Raw genomic sequence first — 8,683 nt, 5'->3', positions numbered from 1 at the left:
GAAAACTATGTTTAGAATGTGCAACAACAAAAGCAACAAATGCCAGTGCAAATCATCCTCTGGTACCAGGTCACCAAATATCAAAGGTATGTTTGTGATCAAGCAAAGTGTTTGTGATGCATTTAAACCTATTCCATGCCCTGCACGATCCAGGTTAATATTCGTTGGTTTATTTTTCTTTTCCATATAGCCGTAATTAAAAGCATATATCCTATTTAACAAGCTATCTTTAGAGATGAAGTATTCGATTAAATATTGAAATAGCAACTTGACTTCATATTGACCAACCCCTTCCAAAATATCATGCATGATGTCAACGGCATAATTTTCCGCAATATTGAAATATTTTAATGAATTAAGTATGCTCTTTCTTTTTATGCCGAATGAAGATGTTAATGTTGGATCATCTACCAAATTATTATAATGTTGGTTATTCAGAATTGGTGATCTAAGAGTTAAACATGGGTCGTCCTCTGAGAAAACTAATTGAGCTGAAGACTGATCAATTAAGCAAAATCTACAAAAATAATTAGCTCTAAACGATTCCAAAAATCCAAGAATGCTATGCATCCCCAAGTTATCACCTGTAATTTGTGCCAGAGTACCAAATACAGGAAATTTAGCAAATGGAACAGCAATCCCACTCGTCTCTAATATTTTCAGGTCCTTTACTAGGGGCTTCAGGATTTCATCAATTCCATATTTTTTTGCGTCTTGTGCATAAAATAATGATACCAGATGAATGTTCATTAAAGCCGAATTCAGACTGGGAAGAAGATTTCTAAGGATGAAGTAAAGGCAGCCAACTTTGTGTATACCCTTTTTTGAACCTAAAGGATTTGCACACTCAAATTCGTCATAGTACAATTGGACTTGGATAGCAAACTTGCTACCTGAAAACAAAGGATGACTTTTGAAGTAGCTTCCATCACAGAAGTCCTGATATGTGTCAGACTGGGTGCATATTTGCATCATCTCACAAATACTTTCATTCTTAAAAATGAACTGGAGTGTTTTCAATATGGGAATATATATGAATTTGTCATTTACTGGGACTTGCTCATAGGTTCTAGTTTTGGTACATCGTCTAGTATCGTATCTTACTCCTAGGTGCAATTCAACTGGCTGTACCATTTCCCACTTATCTCTAAAATATTTTTTACATTTGCTTTCAGAATTCAAGTGACTAAACGGATTGTCCAAATTTTTAAATAAATCTGCAATGGCTGATCTGGAGGGACTGTCATTTGGTAATAGGGTCAATAATTGTTCCTGAATATTAGATTGCCAATCTCCCACAAATTCCTCTAAGTTCTGAACTGTAGAAAGAACTACAGTATTTGGTACACCACTTCCTAAAAGTCTGGCAATAATGGAGGCAGACATGTCCTTGCTCTGATTTGAGAATGAAGGGCCTGCTTCAGAATTTTGGCACTGAGATGATGTGGATGGTGTTTCATCATTTAAGCACTGAGAACTACTAAACTGTTGGGTATCATGGTCAGAAGGGGTCTCATGAGGAACACATGTGCTAACAGTAGCATGTATCTTATTCAGATGTCTTCTAAATCCAGAATAACTTGAGAATTGTAAACAACATCCTATCTGACCACATTTTAGTTTCAAATTTTTGCCAGGATACATTCCATGAACTAGTTTTAAATGTCTGAACAAAAGTAAAGCTGTAGCAAAGGATAAAGCACAGAGAAAGCAGGTCAACATTTTGAATGCATAACCTGGTTACTACTTATTCAACAGCTTTGCTCGCAACTCTTTGACTCTTGGACTTTCCACTGTTGTGCCTACATCAATATTGTACACAGTGGTCTGCAAAAATGTGTACAGGCTGGACAGAGCGTCTTCATATTTCACACTGAAAACAAAGTGGCACTTGAACAGCTCATCAAATGCACCCAGTGATGTGCCTGACTGACATGGAAGAAGCTTTCGATCCAAGACTATGTAGAAGCTGAAAACCTGTGCTTTTGAAGTCCCTGTGGCCAGGAGATATGGCTGAGGGTTTCCTTCATTGTTCATGAGGTGATCCTCAAGGCTCTGGCAAGACTGAAACACAATAAAAGCATCACTTTATAAACCCTTAGGTTAAGAAAAAGTGTTCCATGAACCACAGTATCTGGAACTGGATCACATTATCTTGACAAACCTTGTGAAATTTAACCAGATGATCTATTGCCTCTCCAACACTCATCTTCTTTGGCCGTTTCCTTCCAGCTGGTTGTGGCGTGAGAAGGTGCAGCAGAACAAGAAGAGAAGCCATGTCGCTGTCCCACTCTGCAGACAGTGTTAAGGAGTTAAATACTAATGCTGGAAAGGGGAGACAGAACTGAACTTCACTAACATATAAAAACTGGTTGAGGGTATGAGCAGAAAATAAGTGATCCATACACACATTATCCACACTGCTGCTTTTTTGATAACTTTTAAAAATGAAAACTAAAATTACTACACTAATAAAGTGTTACTTTAGGACACTACCTGGCTCATCAGCATCATCCATTTCTTCGTTCAAAGCAGATTTCAGCAATCTTTTCAGAAGACAAGTCTCTTTAAGGTCTCTGGCTTCCCTGGCAACCTTGTCTTTAAAACTGGTGTTCCATTTTTTCCAGGAACCTGGAAGCAGTCTCTACTCCAAACATCACTGCAAAGTCCTGCAAAATCTAACAAAGGAGAAGTATGTCCATTAAAATCAATTTTTTTAAGTCAAGTATTTTTCAGATCCCCATTTGTTTACCTACCAGTCCTTTAGTGTCCAAAAACCGAGGAAACATCTGAAGAATGTTTGCTGATTCTTGTGGGTCATGGAGTATCTGCTGACGATAGTAGAATGTCTCTCTCATCTTCTGGAAGACTATATCTTGGTCAGTGGTGTGATGAAGAAGAGACATGGCTTCCATACATTGATCTCTTGTTTGCTGGTCATTAGTGAAACCAAACTTCCTTCGTGATGTGGGCCCTCCTTTCAGTTCCACCCTGTTCTGTGATGCAGTGGGGGGTTTGGATTGACGTTGCACAGTCTTGATACGCCACTCAAGAAAACCTTTGTTGCTCTGAATGTCATAGAAATGCTCCTACAGAAAGAAAGAAATTGCATACATTGTAGAGTGTGTATATATATTTATATATATGTGTAGGGAGAGAGACAGAGAGAGAGAGAGAGAGAGAGAGAGAGAGAGAGAGAAAGAGAGCAAGTCTTATTACACACTACAGTTGCAGAGCAAACTCACATATCCCTTTTTGGAGTACGGATCCTTCAAAGATGGGAAGAGTGACACGATTCCAAGTGCATGAAACTCCTTCGTTGCTTTACTTACAGTTCTCCTGCAAAAGCAGAAGTGTTTTTTGATAAGATCCTTGCCAGTTTTAAAAATGAATAGAATAAACATCATTCCTCTTACCCTTCCTTTTCACGCATGTGAGCTACAATGATGTTCACCATTAATCGCCTGGTGGAATCTTTCAAACTCCCAGTTTTTTCATACTCATGGATGACACTCACCCCTGCTGGTTTGGAAGTCAGAATCTGCTCCACTGTCTAAACACATTTGATACAAAGAACAAAAAAATTGACAAAAAATGAGACTATTTTAACCCAAACAACAATTTCAATCTGTGGATTATACATATGAACTACATGAAATACTATATCAAATTATTTTTCTCTAATCTGTTTTATCTTTGTGTTTAAGCTTTTTCAAGTAATGACAACTAAAGAGTCAAATACAAGTCTATTAAGTAATGTATCTACATTTCTTGCATGTATGCTGTCCAATAGAGGCTGAACCATTTGAAGTCCGGCATCGCTTGTGTCACTGCTCTGACTGCTGGTGGTTGAGACAGACAATGTATCTGTTAGACTTGGAGAGGAGGGCTCTTCCACATGTTGCTTCAGGACAGTCAAATCTGAGGGTGACAAACAAAAATATTACAATATAAGGCATATACAATCAAAAATCAACCACAACAAAGCTACCATTTATGCACATAGGCACATACGTAAATTGTATGCTTTGATTAAATTATACTTTCTCCCAGGAGAACAGATGGTTATTTTGTATTTTATTATGGTAATATACAATTTACATACCACAAGGTGTGAGTGTCACATAGTGTGTTAGGTCTGAGCAGTCACACAGCTTCTTGGATGATTCTGTTTCCAGGATGTCTGAAATGCATGTGATAAATCCAACTTACTGTTGAGCCATGAAAGCAGCATTTTGTGATTGTTACCACAGGATATTAGACAAATTAAAAAAGGTTTATTTAAGAGTAACTGTAGAAATCAAATCCCACAAAATCTATCAGAGCATATATTTACTTACCTTCAGCTGTATAGATGACAAAGCACACCTCTTTGACTCCTGCAAGTTCAGGAAAGACATCCTCATCCACCTCTATACCCTGCTCATCTGTGACTTTCAGTGCTGCATTTTCTGGTATGAGAAACTTCTGCTGCACTGAAGTAAAATCATCACTTAGTTAATAACAACATTATCATTTCCTCTTTAATAACTTGGTACAAACCATGTATAACTTACCTGCACTCATAAAATCTGTGAAGCTGACTTCTTCCAATTTGACATATTTCTTTGTCTCTCTGTGTTTTACTTTTATCAACATCTTGGCCACCTATGGAAAAAACCTTTACTAATATGAAACATAACATGTGGAAGAAGAAGAGGCTGTTTATGATAACTTTATGTGAACTGTGTATAACGTAATCCATAAACACTTTCTAACATTGAGCTAGCCTGTCCACACTAGCTACTGCTTAAAATCTATTTAGCTAGGCTAGGTTTAGCAGACAATGTGACCGCATGTTTGCCGCGTCCTTGTCTTTTCAGGTGTGGCGAGTGGCAACAGGGTTGTGTGCATATCTGTGAAGCAGGACTAACTAACTTATGTTAATGGTACCTTGATATCTCATTAATGCAGGCTGCACCTCTCTTTGGTTAAATACGGCCATTACCATGAGTCTAAACATAATATTACTGTAGTTAGCTAACGTTAAATGAAACATTAGTGTTTAAAAAAAAGAAATACAAATGAACGTTTTCATTGACAACGTGAAATGTGTATCTTCAAATACAGTAAGATAAGTTAGTTAGCTAACTTTTGACTAATGTTAGCCTAGCTGCTATCAACGAATCAGCGTAACATGCAGAAAACACGTGTAGTGCTAGTTAGTTCACTTTATATTTTACTTATGCATCCATGTAACTGAATATATATATATATATAAATAACATTACTACACTCACAGAAAATTCCAAAATAAATAAAGTATTTTTACCTCCTACATGTCGGAGTCCAAGAGACAAGCACAGATAGACAGGGTAACGGTCGACAGACAAACAACACCAGCAATGTGTTGAATTAGACTCCTTAGCACTCAGTGAATGAACACCTAAATATTACACCGCTTGAGAGTACTCCCCAACACTAACTGTAGTATAAGGTGAAAAATAAACTCCTGGAATGTAACTCTTGTGCACTTTTATGCCTTACTCCAAAATATTTAACTCCAGAGATTTGCTGTGTATACAGAAATGGGAACTATGCAAGTTGTAAACAGTTGTAGGATTAAAGATTATCGTATGTGCAGAATGATTATTTACACAGAGCTATACAGTAGTGCAGTTAAGATAAGTGAGGGTGTAGATAGTTTCTACAGAGGCTATATAAAGTGCTAGTGGTTGTGAGTGGTGGTTCAGTCCATGTTATTATTGTGTGTTTGAGGGTACAGTTGTCCATTGTGGGTGTGTGTATGTTCAGTCCATGAGTTTAACGTGGGTCAGATGTCAGGAGGCAGAGTTCAGGAGTCTGACAGCTGTGGGGAAGAAGCTGTTCCGGTACCTGGTGGTCTTAGTCCGGAGGCTCCTGTGGCGCCTCCCAGAGGGCAGGAGGGTGAAGAGTCCATGTGATGGGTGACTGGGGTCTTTGATGATTTTCCCAGCCCTTTTCAGACACCGCTTCCTGTAGATGTCTTTTATGGCAGGAAGTGGTGCTCCGGCGATGCGCTGGGCAGTTTTCACGACCCTCTGCAACGCCTTCCGGTCCGAGGCAGAGCAGTTCCCGTACCAGACTGTTATACAGTTGGTCAGGATGCTCTCGATGGTGCAGCGATAGAAGTTCACCAGGATGTCTGAGGACAGGTGGTTCTTCCTCAGAGTCCTCAAGAAGAAGAGGCGCTGGTGAGCCTTCTTGACCAGCTTGGAGCAGTTGGCCGTCCAGGTGAGATCCTCGGAGATGTGGACTCCCAGGAACTTGAAGCTGCTCACACGCTCCACAGCCGTCCCCTTAATGTGGATGGGTGGATGTGGGTCAGCATTCCTCCTGTAGTCCACGATGAGCTCCTTGGTCTTCTCGGTGTTAAGCAGCAGGTTGTTTCTGTCGCACCACTCAGCCAGACGATCCACCTCCTCCCTGTAGGCGGCCTCATCGTTGTCACTGATGAGGCCAATCACCGTGGTGTCATCTGCAAACTTAATGATGGTGTTGGAACCATCAGCAGGTCTGCAGTCGTGGGTGAAGAGGGAGTAGAGGAAAGGGCTCATCACACAGCCTTGTGGTACACCGGTGTTCATTGTGATGGTAGATGAGCAGCGGTTATCCAGCCGGACATGTTGGGGGCGGTTGGTCAGGAAGTCCAGTAACCATTTGCAGATGAGGGAACTGATGCCCAGGTCTGTCAGTTTCCTGATGAGTTGTGAGGGGTGGATTGTATTGAATGCTGAACTGAAGTTTATAAACAGCATTCTGGTGTAGGTGTTGTTGTTGTCCAGGTGTGAGAGGACAGAGTGCATTGCGATGGAGACTGCATCCTCTGTGCTCCTGTTCCGGCGGTATGCGAATTGGTGGGGGTCCAGGGTGGGGGGGAGACAGGATTTGAAGTGTGCTAGGACCAGTCGCTCTAAGCACTTAGTGATGATGGGGGTGAGTGCTACTGGGCGGTAATCATTGAGGCAAGATGGGTTGGAGTTTTTGGGTATCGGGACGATGGAGGTGGATTTGAAGCAGGCCGGTACCACAGCGTGGGCCAAGGACAGATTGAATATGTCTGTGAGCACTCCTGCAAGCTCCCCAGAACACGCTCTGAGAACACGCCCGGGGATGCCATCAGGGCCTGCAGCCTTGTGGACATTGATCCTGCTCAGCACCGCTCCTACATCGGTGGGGGAGAGAGTCATAGGTTGGTGGTCTGGCGTCATGTCTGCTTTGGTTGTGGTTGTGGGGTTCCCTCGCTCAAAACGAGCATAAAAGTTGTTGAGCTCGTTGAGGAAGGAGACATCAGAGGATGCGGGGGAGGGTTTGGTGGTCCTGTAGTCTGTGATGGTCTGGAGTCCTTGCCACATGCGTCGGGGGTTGGAGTTGGAGAAGTGTTCTTCTACCTTCTTTTTGTAATGGTGTTTGGCTTTTTTGATGCCCTTCTTTAGATTAGCCCTGGCTGTACTGTAGGCGTGTGCATCTCCTGACCTAAAGGCAGTGTTGCGGGCCTTCAGGAGGAGACGAACATCCCGGTTCATCCAAGGCTTCTGGTTGGGGTACATGGTGATCCGTTTCTGGGTGGTGACACTGTCTGTGGTTTTGGAGATGTAATCCAGTACAGATGAGGCGTACTGGTCCAGGTCTGTGTGGGTGAACATATTCCAGTCTGTGTTTTTAAATCTGTCCTGGAGCACTGCGTCTGTCCCCTCTGGCCACACTTTAATTGTCCTCACAGCAGGTTTCACACGTTGGATGAGTGGTGAATACCGAGGTGTGAGGAACAGGGAGAGATGGTCCGATTGTCCAATGTGGGGGAGGGGTGTGGCTTTGTAGGCTCCAGCCAGGTTGGAATACACATGGTCTAAAGTCTTGTCTCCTCTGGTGTGGCAGGAGACATGTTGGTGGAATCTGGGGAGGACTGTCTTTAAGTTGGTGTGGTTGAAGTCGCCAGCAACAATAAAAGCAGCCTCGGGGTGTTTATTCTGGTGTTTGTTAATGGCTGCAGAAAGTTCTTTCATGGCCAACCTAGCATTAGCGTCGGGGGGTATATACACGGCAGTGAGTATGATCGAAGTGAATTCTCTGGGGAGATAATAAGGTCTGCATTTGACCATTAAAAACTCCGCATTAGGTGAGCAGTGACTCTCAGTAGTAGTGGAGTTCATGCACCAAGCATTGTTAATATAAATGCACAAACCTCCACCTCTGGTCTTGCCGGAGTCATCTGCTAGCCTGTCGGCTCGGTGTGTGTGGCGTCCTGCTAACTCGATAGCATTGTCCGGGCAGCTGTTGTTCAGCCATGTTTCGGTGAAAAACATGACATTTGAGTCCATAATCCGTCTGTTGTTAGTGATGGAGAGCCGTATCTCATCCATTTTGTTTGCCAGAGAACGGACATTGGCGAGAAAAATACTGGGTAAAGGCAGCCGGTGTGGTGTTAGCTTTAGCTTAGCCCGTAGCCCTCCGCGCCTACCTCGCCTTTGTTTACGATCTCGGCGCCGTCTGCGTGCACTTCCGCCCAGCCGGGGAGAGTGGGCAGCCTCCGGTGTTCTGGAGATCTCTGGGATGAGTCGGAGATCGGCGATAAAACTGTTGGAGTTGTGAGTCCAGATGTCCAGAAGCTCTTGTCTGCTGTAGGTCAGCAACGCACAGCAATTCTGGACGAATAATCCGGTTA

At 42.5% G+C, this 8,683-nt stretch overlaps 1 long non-coding RNA gene across 1 annotated transcript; it reads right to left on the bottom strand.

The window, feature by feature from the left end:
* Window positions 1-3,049: 3,049 nt before the first annotated feature.
* LOC113034375 (uncharacterized) lies at window positions 3,050-3,482 on the bottom strand. Its single transcript, XR_003274168.1, has 3 exons — window positions 3,417-3,482; window positions 3,246-3,339; window positions 3,050-3,089 (listed from the first exon to the last, which is right to left on the bottom strand). It is a non-coding gene; the product is annotated as an uncharacterized LOC113034375 (long non-coding RNA).
* Between the last annotated feature and the right edge of the window lie 5,201 nt (window positions 3,483-8,683).

Source organism: Astatotilapia calliptera, chromosome 12 (assembly GCF_900246225.1).
Source record: "Astatotilapia calliptera chromosome 12, fAstCal1.2, whole genome shotgun sequence".
Taxonomy (NCBI): Eukaryota; Metazoa; Chordata; class Actinopteri; order Cichliformes; family Cichlidae; genus Astatotilapia; species Astatotilapia calliptera.
Note: the sequence above shows the minus strand (reverse complement) of the source record. Positions and strands in the feature narration are given on the sequence as shown.